We start from the raw sequence: 17,753 nt of genomic DNA, 5'->3' as shown, positions 1-17,753 counted from the left end.
AAGTCCCACCTAAACCATCTTCTGCTAAATCCTAAACCAATCCAAAACCAAAAAGTCTTCAGACAGTGATAAGAAAGGAGATTCCAAAGACCACCCACCTCCCACCGTGGCTTCTCCAGGAGCCCCCACAGGAGATTTTAACTCTAATGCCTTTCCCCACAACTTCATCATCTCCCTCTGCTTGCAGGTTAGTGGCAGTCTAGTAAAACATGTCTAGACACCAATTATAAGTAACCCTCCTGAGACTTCACCAATCTATTCCAAAAACTCACTATCACCTTCCTAAGGAGGGGGAAACTCTCCTGTCCAGATAAGGACATGCTAGGGGAACAAGTGGGACTTTGATTTTTCATCTGCCAAAGGATGAAACCAAGAGGAAGGCATTCTGGAAAGATGGTGGCCCAGTGGCAGGAAGGTGGTTGTGATTTCCCTGACAAATCAAACACCTCTGGATTTGGCTTTCCCAAAGCTCAGCAGCCACCCAAGGCTTCCAGATGCCGCTGGCACACACTGTTAAGAAACATCTGCCACAAAGAACGGCCCCAACTGGGACAAAGGCAAGGAAGAAGGCAGACGGTGCCAGTTTAATGAGGATGGTTTAACAAAACACCCTTTAAGCTTCCTAATTCACTTGGCCATTTGCTCCTCAGAATTAGCTGCCAATCAGGAGCAGACGGGAGAGAGGGATGTTTACTAGAGAAACACAGACTCTCCCCATCCCCAACCCCAACCCAGAAGAGCATAGTACCAGTCACCCCATTCCAGAGCTAAGGATGCACAGGGATGCGGGGAATGAGGGCTGAGCCTATAGGTGCTACAGCACCCTGGTTTGATTGTTCTTGACCAACAGAGGCCAAATTAGAAGGATCAACCACAGACCCTCTATGGCTCAATCCTGTGTTCAGCCCTGAGCTCACCACACCTACGGCATTCTTAGAATTTCTCAATCTTTCTTGGAAATGTCAGGCATCAACACTGACCTGTCTCAGGCGTCTCTGAATGTCAGATAGGAATATGGACTTTGAGATTAAGGGATAATGGGTATTTTGAACATATGACCGGAACAATTTGAATTTCAAAAAGAAGAAAGTCCCAGATTCCCCCCCCTCTGCCCCCCACATACACACACACACACACAGAGAGAGAGAGAGAGAGAGAGAGAGAGAGTAGGAGGTTGACAAAGCAACCGGTAAGGATTCTGGTTGTATTCGGAGATATGGCATGACAATTTAGAATAAACCAAAGAAACCTCAAAAAAAAAAAAAAAAAAAAAAAAAAAAAAAAAAAAAAAAAAAGCACTGATTGCAGACCCTGGGGGATCACTCAGACCAGCCCACATGCCTTGGCATCACCATTCCTCAGCCAGAGTCTTTCTAGAAGGGTCCTACAGTTTGTAGATGCAGTATATCTAGGGACAGTCCCTGGTCTACCATCCCAGCCTCCAAAACAACAAAATCCACTCAGATTCACCCCAACAGCCTTCAGAGTGCCGCCCTTCCCAGCCAGAGGCAGCCTGCAGCCCTGAGTCACACTCTCTTGCTTGCTGCTCCGTGCCTCGCAGCAGATAATTGAAGTGTGAGCGCCCTCTACCCTCTTTCTGGAAAATGGCAGTTTCCTCAAAGCTGGCAAAATCTCACAAACTCACACACACACACACACACACACACACACACACACACACTTTACCCAGACATACAACTTCAATTTCTTGCACGGTTTTACTTAATTTAAAAGACAAGTTAGTAACAAGGCCTTGGTATTATTCCATACAATGTGAATGTGTGTGTTAGAGAAAGGAGGGAGCAAGAGGCTGGAATACAGCTCGCCTTCTTCACAAGGCTCTGGGATTGATGAAAACGGGGAAATGGAAAGGAAGAGATAGGAGGGGGATGGAGGGAGAGAGGGAAAACATAAAAGAATAGTCCATAATCAAATGAATATATGGTCCACAATGAATGTTGGTTAGAATACTCGTTACTTGGAAGGATGGGGAAGTACAAAGGGAATTTTCAGCACTTGCTACAAGTTTCCCAATATCACGTGTAAATAAGCTCACAGATGGATTCCCATTAATGTGGGTTGAATGGAAAGACAGGAAGTGGACGATTCCTACACAGTTTCAACCCCCTTCAAGTGGACTGCACCAAAAGTTTCTAAGTGATAAGACCTGGATTCAAACGACTAAAATCATATGTTAAATGAATGAGTTTTGGGTTTGATCTCTGGCACTGAACAAAAATCAGATTCCAACTGAGTATTAGACAGGCAAACTCCAAGTTAGACAATTTAAGCACCAAAAACAATTATTTTTTTCAAAGGAATTAAATCAAATCAACATCCCTCCCTTACCTTCACCCCCCCCCCAAAGTTAACACCGACACCATCACTACCAAATTGCCGTATATCTATTTATATATAAGGCAAAGAATAGACTTTCTTTCCTGTAGGACCTTACGAATAAAGCATTCCATGGGTGTTCCACTGCCCTCAAAATAAGTGGCAGATGTATAAACCACAGATTGGAAAGGTTCATTATAAATTAAAAGTTAACAGCAAGGTAGTTGGTGTCATCACCATTGATAGAAGACTCAGCGAATGCTTTGTTTACCTGAGTTGGCCAATTAAAGAGTGCATTCCACCTCAGGTCAGTCAGGGAACCAGCAAAGTGGCATCTTGATGGTGGTGTAAGGCTGGAGCTGTGACACTCTTGCCTCCCAATCAACCAGACCTCATGGCTCTCCTTCCACCTTGATGGCCATCCAACCCAAAAGAAAGCAAATTAAACAAAAGCAAATAGATAAATAAATATTTTTTAAAAAAACTCTACACACATTCTAAACCAGTTCACCAGCACTCTCAATCACATTTAAATGTTTAAGATCCACTTAAACATTTGCTACACCTACTAACATGACCAGGCTGTGGTGGCACACACCTTTAATCCCGGCACTCAGGAGGCAGAGGCAGGTGGATCTCTGTGAGTTCCCATACAGCCAGAGTTGTGTAGAGAAACCCTGTCTCAAAAAAGACAAAAATAAACCAAACTACACAAACAAACAGATACCGATGCAGATCTAGGCTCTAAAATATGGTAAATCTGAGTCTAGTACTACGTGAAGAAGAAAGAAAACGTCTCAGTAGTGACTGTTACCTGTCTCTGGGGAAAGAGATGTGAGACCCAGGTGGCCTCCCTGAAGTGTTGGGAAGAAAGCTGAGTGGCTGAGTTCAGCTCATACAGAAGGAGACAAATATTCAAGCTTTCCTCCTAGGAGTCCTCAGGAATGACCCCACCAAACTGTTTACCAGGCAACTTTCCCCGACCTGTAGACTTCATCTCACTGCATTCTTCCGGAATGTTCCTTCAGAGAGTACTTGCTCTCCTTATCTAAAATAAAACTCCTCTGGGTGGAAGCTGACTTGTGTTCCTGTAGTGAAGCTGGAAATCGTAATTCTGCAAGTAAACACTTCTGGCTGTAACCAAGTCCTTGACTGGATGCTGTGCCAGTCCCCCAAGCAGAAGTATAAGCTTTTCCTTAACTCACGCGCTGGCCACCATTACAGCACCATCCTAACCCACAGACGCTGGATTCCGAGGCCACAAAACCCTCACCAAATATCTACCCACACCATATAGAGTCTATCGGATGTCAACCAAGATCCATATAAATACACCAAAACAGGTTTGCTTCTTTCCCTCCCTACTTACAGAGTCCCTGCTCCGTGCCAACAATACAGGGATTTCCACTGTGGGTAAAGAGCCAGATGTCCATAACTTCACAGAAGGATACAGGTTCTCCATACTACCTACAGTATTTTTTTTTTTTGGTATGGTTGTGAGCAACCTGGTGTTTCTGAGACCCTTGAGAACAACTTCAGGATAGTTTCTTTATTCGTGATCTGACACATTAAGAGATTCGGTTACAGCCGAATCTCTTAATGTGTCAGATTACACAGAATCCGATTGTGGAAGGAAGAGATCATTACTAGGGACTGGGCCTTGCACCAGGTGAGCACTCTACTACTGAGTTATCTCCCCCATGATTATCTCATTTAGTTGCCCAGGCTGGCCTTGAACTCACTGTGTCTCTCAAGATAGCTTTAATTTGTGGTCTTCTTGATTCAATGCCCTGAAAAGCTGAGATTACAGACCTATTAACAACAACAACAACAACAACAACAACAACAAAAAGACAGTCAACTTGAGAAATCAAAAGAGACAAATCTGAAAAGCAAGCATCCCTACCTTAGTTCACAACAGACCAGACAGGCAAAGTGGGATAAAGCGAAACAGGGTGTAATGGACCAAGGGGTTGGAAAGGGGATGCTGACCGGACAAATGGATTTTCTTTCTTTTTGTCCATGGTCTCTCCTCCCATTTCTCAGTGCAGCTTTTTATCAGTCCAGATCTCCTCAGGAAAAAAAATCTGGAGGAAGACAGGGGGAAGACAACCATCTGGTTTACGTTCCAATCTAAAGCTTAGTCTAACATAGGGAGCGTTTGTAGACAAAGAGCTCTGAGCCACACTCGTTTTTCCCAAGAAGCCCTGCTAGGTAAGTCCTGATTATTCCCACCAATTCCCTATTTCCTTCTAAGCATATGTGATGTTTTGTATATGCTTGGGCCAGGGAGGGGCACTATTAGGAGGTGTGGCCTTGTTGGACTAGCTGTGTCACCTAGGCTGGGGGGGCGGGGGGGCTGCGGATTAATACCCTAGCCCTAGCTGCCTGGGAGTATTCTGCTAGCAGCCTTCAGATGAAGATGTAGAACTTTCAGCTCCTCCTGCACCATGCCTGCCTGAATGCTGCCATGTTCCCACCTTGATGATAATGCACTGAACCTCTGCACCTGTAAGCCAGCCCCAATTAAATGTTGTCCTTACAAAAGTTGTCTTGGTCATGGTATCTGTTCGCAGCAGTAAACCCTACCTAAGACAGCATATAATGTAGACATTCATCCAAGAGTCCTGTCTGTCATAACCTGTGTCTGTTTCTAGACTAGTAGTTCTAAGTGGTCAGAGCCTGCAGCCTCCTCTCACGTGAACCTCCTCCCTAATGCCATGACAACACCCTGCATATAGATGGTTGAGAAAATGTCAGCTTTCTCTCTGGGTATCTTCCTTCACACCTTACCATGTTGTTGGGTGTTTCCGTGTCAGGGGCAGGCTGCTTTCTCTCTCTTTTCTCTCTTTGCTCCTAGACTCTGCTTAGTTCCTCTCATAGCCCCATATAACTTCTCTACACCCCACCATCTTCACAGGAAAGCTGTTTTGTGGTGGGGGGGGAACACAAGATCACATGAATCAAATGAAGGTTGCATTGTACCTCAAATTTCTGAGTTCTTATCAAATATAATCAGTATGACTCCAGTCAAGACCCAATTACCTTCTCATAGTTCGTGTTTCACCATCTACAACAAAGGGCCTCTAGTGCTGTGCTTCCTGGGGGACACTCCTTATCTTCATTCTCTAGCTCTATCTAACCCCTGATCTATCTTGTGATTTCTGTGTTAAGAAAAAAGTCCAACTCTGCGGTTTGGGGTAAACAGAAAGAATGGAATTGAGGGGCTGGAGAAAGATGGCTTCTGTTAACAGTGCTTGCTGATCTCATCAGTTCCTAACTCTCACATGGGTGCCTCACAACCACCTGAAACTCCAGTCTAGAGATCTGATGCCCCCTTCTGGCCACCATATGCACATACACACAGATGTGCACAAACACAGAGATGCACAGAGAGACATGTTTAAAAACTTAAAAGAAAATAACTTTCAAAGATCCTTTTTATTAACTTATACTTCTTAGTATATACTAGGAAATATATATATATATATATATATATATATATATATATATATATATAACATATAATTTATATATACATGTAACATATATTTATATATATAAATTAGGATTGCCACATGATTTTGCTAAAGTTAGGGATTAAAAGTCATCTTCCAAGACACACACCATGTGTTCACTGGCAATGGTGAAAACTTTCCCAAGAGCTGATGGAAAGTGAGAGACAGTCAGCCTGGAGTAGGCATTATGTTTTTTCTGAAAAGGGTGTGGTTATTTTTTTCTGATTTTCTGGTGTTGAGATGTTATCCAAAGGGTACATGTATAAATTCATCCATTTGAAGTAGAGAAAAAGTTAAAACTTCAAGGGCCTCAGAAATTAAAGAGTCTCAAGTATATCCTATTGTAACATCAAACTCCTCTTGGAGATGCAGGTTCTTCTCCAAGCCTTCGTCAATCAATAGATATACTTGCTATATATGTAAAACTGATAGTGCCGAGAGAACGGAGCCAGCAGTTTCCAAGGCTTACTTGGTGCTGGCTCATTTGAGACATACTTAGAACCTAAGGCAAGCCTTCATAGTGCATTTCATTTTATTAGGTTTAGTTCACGTGTATGAATGTTTTGCCTTCATGTATATATATATGCCCACATGAATGCCTGGTGCCCATGAAAATCAACAGAGAGAACTGGATCTCCTGAAACTGGAGCTACCAATGACTGCCCCTCATGTGCGTGCTGGAAATCAAACCCAGGTCCTCTGCAAGAGCAAAGAGTGTTCCGGGCCAATGAGCCATCTCTCTAGAAACTACCAGGCAGCCGTGTGCTGGTAAAACTTGACAATTTTTCTTCCATAAACCTTACTGGATAGACCTAGCCTCCTCACTAAGCAGAAGAAACAAGAAGACTTCTTCAGCAGCTCTCAAGACCTGTTGAAGATAAGCTTCAAGATCATCTGTTCTATGAACAGCAGCCTTGTCAAACTGGAGCTGGTCTTTTGCGAAGCCCACATCAGTTCAATGTTCCCCGAAACAAGATGAGACCGAGAGTTTGAGACTTTGAAGTCAGGAGGGACAGGACAGCCAAAGATGAAGTAGCAAGAAGACTCAAGGAGGAAGAGCATTCATTCAAAGAACATTTCTAATCATGCCACATGCTGGTCCCTGTATGAAAGACAAGACGAAAATAGGAAATTTACACAAGAAATCAAGAAGAGACCAAGATTAAGGGCATGAAAGATAAAGATGCTGGAGGAAAAGGATGAAAGAGCTGAAGAGGAAAGTGCTAGGCTGAGTTTGTAGACAGAGGCGGGTCTTTTGAGGCATGCATTTGGGGAAGGGAGGTGGTGGGCCTGGCATCCAGGAGGAAAGCTTGGGTAGGTGTTGAAGGCAGGGCTTGGACCCAGTTTGAGTGTGAAGGTGGAAGAGAGGCTTACCTGCTGGAGACTGGTCAGCACAGAGTTTAGAAACAGGACATTTCCAGGGGTCCCAGGAAAACCTGATTGGCTGGAAGAGAAAATGGAAGTGGGGGTGGAGCTTTGCCTGTGGCAATTTGCCAGCCAGTCCCAAATCCAAGCTAAGACCTCCACTCCAGGGTTCTCTTAACAAGGAGAGAAGCACCTAGCTTCTTAACTGCTCCCACAAATCCTCCCACTAGCTTGATCTTCACCTACATCCTCATCACCCCAGCTACAAAACTCAGGGAAGCTGATTCAGGTTTCCTCACCAAGGACTTCCAAAGTCATCGGGCACTCAGAGGATCCATCAGCAGAATCTCACCTGAGCACCATGGAGCAGCAGATAAGGAAGTCCCTGCTTGGACAGCTTCCTGTTTTCTCTGCTCTGGAGACTTTCAAAGCATAGGTCTGAATCCCTGAAATGTGGGACTGTAGAAAGGGACTGCCTCCATCAAACACTGGTGAGGCCATGACCTGACAGGAGCTGACTCAGAGACTGGGGGCCCAGCAGACAAGCAATCAGGAAGCCATGGGTCCCAAGGCACCACTGCCTTTACACGATGGTCCTGTGGAGACCTTTAAACGCTAAATTAGATGCAGGTAAGCTGAAGAGGAGGGGGAGAAGGCTGGCAATGGACCTGGAGGTACAGAGCATATATTAATTCTAAGACCAAATACTGGACTAAGAGCAAATTGAAATTCCCCCATGGCTCAGCACCTCCAAGTCTGATAAACCACACTGACCCTACCCTAAGCTTCTTAGTTAGCTATGGATCAAGGACATTAGCTAAGAACTCCTCATCCTGGACATGATGGTAAGCCAGCCCAGTTCAGGCTGCCGAGACCAAATTCTGAGAAGCAAAGGAAATAGGCAGCATTGGAAGATGGCTGTAAGGATAGGGTGGTAGGGGAGAGGCATCTGGGTACTTGATTTATATCTGTTCCAACAACCCTAGGTTGCCTTCCCCTGCCTCGAGCTGGGATTTTCCCAGATGTGCACTGCTGGAGGGGAAGGAGGGCGGCACAGGGGGAGGGTCTCTGTGTCCTTGTGTCTGGGCCCAAGAGCAATCCTTTCTCCCTGTGCTGCGCTGTAAGCCTGCTGGGTAAGGGTGGGAGGCTGGGGAAATGCCAGGGCCCCCAGATAATCACCAGGTAATGAAAAGAACTGGCCCAGGGCTGAGGGGAATGCAGAGGAGGCCGAGTTGAAGCCATAAATCTCTCAGGAAGAAAGGGGGTACAGGACTGGGGGGGTGGGGGGACCTGACAGCTGGAGTCCATCCAGGTGATTTCACATGAAGTATCTGAACCTGCAGGGGTGGGTGGGGGAAGATGAGAGGAGGGCAGGGGTGTGTACAGGCATCAGGGGGAAGAAGCTAAAAGAGACAAGCGACAGAAGCAGAAGGAAGGATGGAGGGGAGGGTAAGGAACAAGATGGTGATGGGGGACATGAAAGAGGACAAATAGGAGGGGACCTGTATTCAGAGTCTGGAAGGAAAGTCAGGACAATGTGACAGCGAGAGAGACCCTTGGGGAGCTGCCTGGGAAGCAGCTCATGACAGGCGTCATCCCAGAAAACTCAGAGAGACAGACAGACAGACCTGCCTGACAGAGATGAAGGTGAGGGAAGAAGCAAAGACGGAACAAAGAAAACAGGGCTGCGGTAAAGAGGGGGAGGGAACAGACAAAGAGGAGGCAAGTGTGCGGCAGGAGGAGGGAGCGAGGCCAGGGAGGGGGATATATATTTTCTTTATGATCCTCTTCAATCTCACTCGGCTCACTGCGGAGTCTGTTCCCTCTCAGGTGCTGCCTGGTGGTGGATGTGCCCAGAAAGCTGATAGGGTGAAGCTGCTGCCACAGCCACCCCCAGGCTCACTGCCAGCACCAACCTGGGGGGAAGTCTGAGACCTGTGCCTAGATATGACCTCTTATCCTGTCCCTTGGAGTCAACCACTTATGCACCTTGTGAGAAGCCATAACCAATGCCTTCAAGCAACTGTCCAGGCATGGGCCCCCAAAAGTATATATATATATATATATATATATATATATATATATATATATATCCCAAAAGTATACACACACACACACACATATATATACACACACACACATATATATATATGAAACCCACCAAAGGAAGAAGTAAGGCTAGCACAGGGATCCAGAGCCCCCGAGCACATGCATGAATCTAGCCCAAGAGCACTAGGAACAGGTCTTTAATCCCAGCACTCAGGAGTCACAGCAGAAAGATCTCTGTGAGTTCAAGGCCAGCCTGGGTCTACATATCCTGTGCCAGGAGAGCCAGGCCTACATAGACGCTGTCTCAAAAAACCAAATAACCAGCCAAGAACAGAACTAAGACTTAATAAAGTCCTGTGAATACTGTCTTTGCTCTGGGTTGTCTCCAGACTGAGGAAATAGGTGAGCTCTGCAAAGGCTAGATCACCCTGCCCTTGTCAGGGCTAGGGAAAACTACCAGCATTAATAGGGCAACATAAGAGGAACAATCCCCTTTCCCTTGCTGGCTATGTTAAAGAAGAGAAAGGCTGAATACTGGGTGGTGGCTAATTGTCCAAGAAGTCTCCTAGCAACAGAAATAATTTCCTCCCTGCCGATTTGGGGCCCCAGAGCAAATTTAGAGGCTGCAGTGAGCAGTGATTAAAAAGTCCCTACTTCTCAATCCCTAACTCCAAAGACGCATCAGTGGAAAGCCACCAGGGGGCAGAATCAAGGAATCCAGAGGGAAGAAGAACCTGACCCCCAGTGTCTCTAGCACATGCAATGCAACACATCTGCCTAGGGAACCATAGTTGCCCAGCCCAGCCTGCCGACAGGCTGAAAGACCTCCAGGCTTATTCCTAAGCCAGCCAGCAAGGAGGAAAACTACAATACCAGAAATGACCGCTAGGGGGTTGCCCGCCAACAGCCAGGCTTGGGAGATGAAGAAGGTGGTGACGCCAAGGAGACCGGAAGGCAATCGATCAGAGTCGCCCTGGCAACCGGGCTGAGCCGAGACAGACAGCACGTCGATAATGAAATCATCGTTAAATGACTTCAAGCCCTAATTAATAATCCAGGCCAACCGAGGCCATGCCTGACTGGGGTCAGAGGAGGGGATGTCATTGGTGGGGGAGCACTGGAAGCTTCTAGACAATTAATCAATTAATCCACTCACTCAATAATTGGCTCCTTTGTCCTCCGCCATGACCCCCTCCCCCACCTCATCCAACTCTGATTGTAAAGTGGCTAGCTAACACTGAACTAACAGTCCAAGGGCCATTGTACCTACCTATTCCTCTCATCCTGACCCAACACACAAAAGACTGTGCTTTCTAAGGCTTTCCTGCTCTTCCACAAAGGCTGCTAAAGAATGGCTATTTCAGGACCTGGATGGACCATTTCTGTACTGTTCCTACTCCTTACCTCACTTCCTTGTATCTCACCATTTCCCTTCAAACACACACTCACACCTTCACCCTTACCCATAGGCACCATGCCTGAAAAAAGACACTAAACCACAAATCTTGAGAGACAGGTACATGCCAACCACAACACCTTTATCTCTATGATACCTTAGGCAGGTTGACCTTGGGCCTGTCTCAGGCCTCAGTTTCCATCTCTGAAACTGTAGGATATTCAACCAGGTTCTAAGGTTCCTTCCTACCCATCTTCTATTCTTTAATACTTTCTCGAGCATCATCTGCCATTTCTTCCACGGGGTTTCCTTACCTCAGGGAGGGAAGAGGGACATTGAAAAAAGTACCAGGTTCTGTGTGTCAAGTGTCCCTTTCTCCAAAGACGAAGCTTGAGCCAGGGAGAAGGAAAGATGGCATGTGTGTATGAAGGGAAGAAGACTCCCACCCATCCCCCACTTGCCCAGACCTTCTGGCCCTTACCACCCACCTTGCTTATTGCTCTCCACAACCCCCAGCAGGAAATGAAAAAGGTACAGGAAATTGCACTTTAAATCCCCCAGCTTCTGACTCCCTCCACCAAACCAAGGAACACCACCTTCACAGACAGGCTTTCTGTTTGTAATTAGTAAGATACTTAGAAGGAGGGTCTTCCTATAAAAAGGGCCCCTTTCTTGAACAGCTAAGTGGTCCTGGGAAACCTATTGGGTTTGGAGAGAAAGAATCAGAGGAGTTGTGGAAGGGTAGAGAGAGCCGGTGAGATGCTAGGCTGGTTAGGTGGATGAAAGCATCCCTTCTGGGAAAGCTGATTGTGGTGTTATTTGTAGCTGGGTGCAGTCCAGTGCACCAATGGCTTGGAAGAGGAGGAGGTGTGTAAGGCAGCATTCTGAGAAGCCCTGAGAGAACCAGAGAGCAAAGCCCGCTAGTCCATCCTGTCCACCCCACAAACACTCCTGAGGTTAGGGTTGCCTTCAAGGCTTACTTCTCATCAAAGCCAGGAGCTGCCGTTACACCTTTCCAAGTTCCTCCTTTCCCTTTCCCTTTCCCTTTCCCTTTCCCTTCCTCTGTATACACACACATTTTTTACAAAAGACACTGAGCTAAATCCAGGACTTTACTTAATACCTCCACTAAAGAGATGGGCTTAATTTCAGCAAGAGAAATTTAGAGTCAACTTCACAGAGGATTTCCTTCCTCAGAGTTAGGGTCGATAAATATTCCATCATCACCAGCAACACACACACACAAACATGCACACATACATACACATACCCTACACACATATACACACATACATACACACAACACCATACACACACACACACATACACACAAATGCACACATACACACATGCACACACACATACACATACCACACATACATACACATACCACACACACATATACACACAATGCCATACACACACATACACACATACCATACACACACACTACATATACACATACCACACACACACACACACACACACACACACACACACACACTTTTCTCTCAGCTGGGTACCATGTGATTGATGAGGCAAAACACAATTTGTTAAACAATTCCCTTTAACCTTACCTCCAAGAGGAATTGACTGTCCTTGTGTGCCACTTCCCCATCCCAACCCAACCAGGTCATGGAAAACACTGCAGAAGAGCCAGGGATAGAAGAACCCACTGGAAGATAAGGCAGGAGGGTTGCCTCAAGTTCAAGACTAGCCTCTGCTACATGGTGAGTTCCAGGCCAGGCTAGGCTACTGATAGAGACTGTGTCTCAAAGAACAAAAACAAACAAACAAACAAACAAACAAAAAAAAAACAGAAACAAAAGAATGTTGAGTCACACACCCTGTGAGTAAGAAGAGCTCTGAGGCAATCAACTTGGTGTCTTCCCTAAGCGCAGTCTTGTGGAGATGGAAAAAGTCCAAAGGCAGCAGATAGGACTTGGCTCTCAAGGGTGTGTGAAGCAGGGAACTGGACCAGAAGAGGGGAGCATAGTGAAGCCTGTGAGTTAACTGACTATAATAAAACTGCCAAGGGGACATAGGGCAAGGGGTGTGGAACTAGACATGAAAAATAGGGAATAGGACCAGAGGGCAGCAAGTGGGCTTAGATGCTTGTCAGGGTATACATGCAGGGCTTGGAAGGAGAGCTGATGTCATGTCTGCAGCACATTTGAAGAAAACCAGCTCGGAAGATCTCAGAGCCCACAGAGACAGTTTAAATGCCTGTTAACATTTGGATCTCCAAGCCCGTTCTGTTGTACATTTTTCTTTCCACGTACCTTATCTTATCCTCAGAAGCAAGGCATAGAGGTGGATTCTAATTCTGCTGTTTTGCCAATAACGGAACTAACGCTGAGACGGGCTGAATATTTTGCCTCAGGACCCAGAGCTGGTATATTGCCAGGAGTGATGTTGCCTGTTCTGGTTCCAACTGTGGAACATTCTGCTCTGGGGAGCAGCCAGGCTTGGAATCCAGCAGGGCAGGGAGAGATTGTCTCCTCACCAACCCACACCCACCCCTGCAGGAAGCAATCTGAGTTTCCATGTGCTTTTCAGTATGTGACATCCAGACCTCTGTTCAAGCTAGTTAACTTGTTTAGGCCTCTGTGAGATAGGAAAGTAGTATCTTACCCTCTGAAAGCAGGAGGCTAGACTAGATAATTAAATGAAGAATGGTTGGCTTCAAATGTGTAATTTAAGCTGCTGATGCAGTTCCACTGGTAGAGTGCTCACTTAGCATACTGGAGGCTCTTGGTTCAGGCTCTAGTACCATATAACCAGTCACAGTGGTGCAAGCCCATAACCTCAAGACTCAGGGTTGGCATTTTGTCTAGGCTCACACACACACACACACACACACACACACACACACACACACACACACAGAGTTACCTGGCAACAGCCAGGTGTGCCTGACTCACTATAGAAGGGACTGCTTGCCCCCTCCTCTCTCTCTTGCTCTCCTGCTCTTCCTCCCTTACCCTCTTCCCCCCTCTTTCCCCATTTCCCTCCCCCTCCCCCATCTCTCACCAAGTGCTCATGGCTGGCCCCTCCCCTCTCCTCCCCTCCCCTCCCACCTCTCCCTCTCCCCCCCCCCCTGCATTTCTCTCAACTCCCCTTCCCATGCCCTGAATAAACTCTTTTCTATACTATACCTCAGGGGGAAGGGATGCCTCAGCATGTGCCTGCTGAGGCACCCCTTCCCAACACCTTATCGCACCGCCACCAAACATATTCTCTCTCTCTCTCTCTCTCTCTCTCTCTCTCATCTTTTTTATAAAACACAACACTCAGGAGGTGCAGATAGAGATGGGAGGGCCAAAGGGTCAAGGTTATCCTCAACTACATACTGAATGTGACACCAATATGGGCTACATGAGATCCTGTTTCAGAAAAACTAAAATGAAATAAAATGTATAATTCAACCCACAGAAAGAGTAGATAGTCAAACATGTCTCAAAACCTTGGTTCTTTCTATAACCCTTCCCCATTCCCATCTCTGTCTGCCTCTCCTTGTTTCTGTCTCCTGACCCCAGAGGCCTCTTTCTCACATTTCACAGCCTGAACAGCTGTCTCTACCCAGCCATGGTTCACTAACCCATGAAATCCAGACTCATTCATCCTTGCACTGAGGACATATCAGGGCCAGGGAAGTCAGCCTGGCTACCTAGCATCTTGCCCATTCAGCCCAGGGTCACTTTGGAGTTTCAACATTGGAACATCTTATGTCGTTGTCTCCTAGGCCTGCCACCACTGCCACCCTATCCCAGAGCCCTTCCACGACACGCCACCGAACACATTCTACCTTGGCATGAAAAACATGACCTCTCAACCATGCCCACACAGCCCCACTGCTTTATAACATACATACATACATACATACATACATACATACATACACACACATACATACATGCCACTCTCCATTTCTTCCTCACTTCTGCTTTGAGTTTCCCACTGGCCTTTGTTTACCCAACAAGATACACTTTACTGAGAGTTAAACTGCTCTGCTCCCTGCCCACTACATGAGCACCATGATCCTTTCCAAGAGGAAGCCCCCTTACACTTCTTACATGGCTTCCAACATCTTTCCTGCCTGGCCATTCTCAAGTATCCCCAACACCAAGTTACAATGCTTGATCCAACTGCTCCAGACAAACTTATAAACCTTTGCTGTGGAAACCCCAGATCTCTGCCTCTCTGCATCTCCCCTCAGGAACCACAGTGGGTGGTACACAGAGAGAGGTACCTGTGCGCTCAGATCCTGCCTCTTAGGAATGAAAAGGCACCAGGGTAAAGGACCACATTCGGAAAGAGAATTTAGGGCCCATCTTAGCCCTGCAATGTTTAAATGGCAGGGAGACAGCTAGTCAAAGAGAAATATCTCCAGTTCAAAGCTGCATGGAAGGCTTGAGGTTCTGAGATTCTAGGAAATAGGTCCCTATCGGGGAGTAAAAATCTTAGCAACCCACTGCAGCCTCCAAGAGTGCGTAGCCCCACTACTTCAGGCTAGGCATACTAGATTGGGTCCTGTCCTGTGGTATCTGGGGTTTTTGTTTTGTTTTGTTTTGTTTTATTATTGTTGTTTGGTTTGGTTTTTTGTTTTGTTTTGTTTTGTTTTGAGACAGGGTCTTACTATGTAGCTTTGGCTAGCCTGTGTGTAACTCCCTGCCCTAGAAACCATAGAGTGTTGCGTGCCTCTGCCTCCGGAGTCCTGGGATTAAAAGTATGTGCCACAGTACCTCTCGTTGGCCTCTGGGTTTTAATTTGCTCAGTCCTGTGTACTGATCTGCGTTGTGTCCTTTGTTCTGTGAGTCCGTCCAATCGGAGCTTTGGTGCAGGTGTTCAGTTGCTCATGTGAAATTCCCTTGAGGCCTATTACATCTGAGTTTACCAGTCCTTTGCTCAGAATTTTAGGTTACAGAGACAGGAGCAGACTGAGGAGGAACACGGAGACTAAAGAGGGCTAATATTGATTGAGTGAATACTAGGTGCCAAGGTCGCTACCTTCATCATCCCCCGCGCTATTTCTCACAACTGTCTCACAAAGCACTAAAATTACTTCCCACCCTTCACAGGGTATCAAGGCCAGGTAAGAGGCCACACGTGAGGGACAAGGCAAGACCTAAGGTCATCAATAGCCAGCCTGAGGAATCTTGGCTAAGACTTACGCGCCTGCAAAATATGCTTGCAGTTTAGCTAAAAGGTGGGGAAGAGAAAGAAAGCTAAACCACTCGGTCGGTTCTTAAGTCCAGAACAGCCTTGTTAATGGCTAAGGACAAAGCCGCACCTAAACCTTCGGGTCTAAGTGCCTTGGGAGGAACCCTGGCAGGAGACGAGGGCGGGAGGGAGGCTGGCAGGCTGCTACATCAGCGGGCAGAGAAATGGCGAATACCCGGAGCGAGACCGAGGCATCAGGCCACAGGGCCCACTAAGGGCGGATGACTGCGTCCAACAGTCCTCGTCGATGTATGAAAAGGGACCCGCGGGGAAGAGAGATCCTGTAGAGAAGATGGGGAGACTGCGGCAGACAGGGTGTGGGTTCGAGGCAAGGGGAGGGCGAGAGCAGAACCCCTCCTCTGAGCTGTGGGACGAGGCCCGCGCGCAGAGGAGGGCAGACCCTAAAGAGCAGGCGGGTGCGGGCGGAGACCTTCAGCTCAAGGACACCGAGCCAGGCGGGGTGGAGTGAGCAGCGGCCCTGAGAAGCCGACAAGCGCCCAGCGCTCAGCTCCAGGGCAGAGTGTCTCGGCCGCCCCCGCGCGCCCTCCCAGCCCGGGCCGCGCGCGCCCGGCGCTGGCATGAAATTGGCTGCAGCCGTAATGAGTCCGCGCGGCGCGGAGGAGGCTGAGGGCCCGCCAGGGAGCCCTGTGCGCCTCGTTTAGCTTGTTTATTGTTCAGGCCTAATTAAAACGTTCCACCGCTCTGCGTTTACATCCGCCCCCCGCTAATGAATTCGCGGCCGCCGGGCGATTTCGGAAACTGCCGCGGGCCGGAAGGGGGTGGGTAGGAGGCGGCCGAGCTGGGGAGGGAGCGAGGGTGAGGACGCCCCCGCACGCATCTCTTCCACCACCCCAGGAGGCTGCAGACGTCCCGCGATTGGCTCCGAAGTCGATGTCTGCTTCCCCAGCCGCAGCGCCCCAAACTGGGACAGGCATTTGGAGGCGATGGAGATCTGGTCATAGCCAGGGGAAGGAAAGCCAGGAGCCAGAGTAGGACCGGTGCGCCCAAGGCCCTGATGCTAGTGAAGGCCTACGCGCATGAGCGCACCTGCCCCGGGAAGCGCGTCCACGCAGCATCTGTGCGCGCTATTGTCATGTCGGTCTCCCTCTGGCTATTTCTCCCCAGCAGTGATAGTCTGAGCCGGGCTTGCAATACTTCTGGTCTTCCTAGCTGTAACTGTTTGCCAGTTTTGCTGTCTGCCTCCTTGTCACGACCTCAGAGAGGGCAGATGGAGCCAGTGGAGAGAGAGAGAAAGAAGGCTCCATTCCAGCCCCGCTGCTCCTGCAGACACCAGCACGCACACTCAGGCACACATCGCCTGTGAATTCACTTCTCACGATGCCTTCCGCCGCATGTAGCCAAATGAAATACTCAGAAAGCAATGGAAATATTACTCACACACGACCACGTGGAAATACACAAATGAACAAACACGCTCAGACATAGCTGAATGCCAGTCGCACACAGATGGAAAGACAGGAGCCTGGGGCATAAAGCCACATGGCACAAAGCTACTTGGATATGTATGCCCCTACACACACACACACACACACACACACACAACTGCACACCTATCCAGAAAATTGTGCACAAGTGCCATCTAACACATGTCAGTGTGCCTTCCAGAAGGCCCCAGTTCCTCTTAGAAATGGGATCACCCAGCCTGCCTCTTGAACCTGCCTCCATTCTATCTATTCCAGTTCTTTGTACCCAGCCAAAAAGAAAAAAAGCTGTTCGCTGCGCTCACAATTTGTCCACCCTCCTCAGAATGGCCATAGAGAAGTACTTGTCATTCTGTTTCATGCACTATTGGGTTTCTTCTTCCACACCCCACTCCTAACTCTGCTCTTCCAGACAGCTTTCTC

The 17,753-nt window shown here is 47.6% G+C and overlaps 2 long non-coding RNA genes across 17 annotated transcripts in view; one reads left to right on the top strand and one right to left on the bottom strand.

Moving 5' to 3' along the window:
- The window catches only part of Gm36560, a 75,381-nt gene that overhangs the window by 56,012 nt on the left and 1,616 nt on the right, over positions 1–17,753 (bottom strand). For 5 of the 16 annotated variants that reach the window (XR_001781775.2, XR_875691.2, XR_001781774.2 and 2 more), the window contains exons 1-4: positions 7,573–9,251; positions 7,230–7,299; positions 4,330–4,424; positions 2,609–2,747 (exon numbers count right to left, since the gene is read on the bottom strand). This is a non-coding gene — a long non-coding RNA (predicted gene, 36560). The other 11 variants (XR_875684.2, XR_384480.3, XR_001781777.2 and 8 more) reach the window with 11 other exon arrangements.
- Cistr (chondrogenesis associated transcript) lies at positions 16,625–17,093 on the top strand. Its single transcript, NR_104334.1, has one exon. It is a non-coding gene; the product is annotated as a chondrogenesis associated transcript (long non-coding RNA).

The sequence above is a fragment of the Mus musculus genome, chromosome 15 (assembly GCF_000001635.26).
Source record: "Mus musculus strain C57BL/6J chromosome 15, GRCm38.p6 C57BL/6J".
Classification (NCBI taxonomy): domain Eukaryota; kingdom Metazoa; phylum Chordata; class Mammalia; order Rodentia; family Muridae; genus Mus; species Mus musculus.
This window is presented reverse-complemented; position numbering and strand designations above follow the sequence as displayed.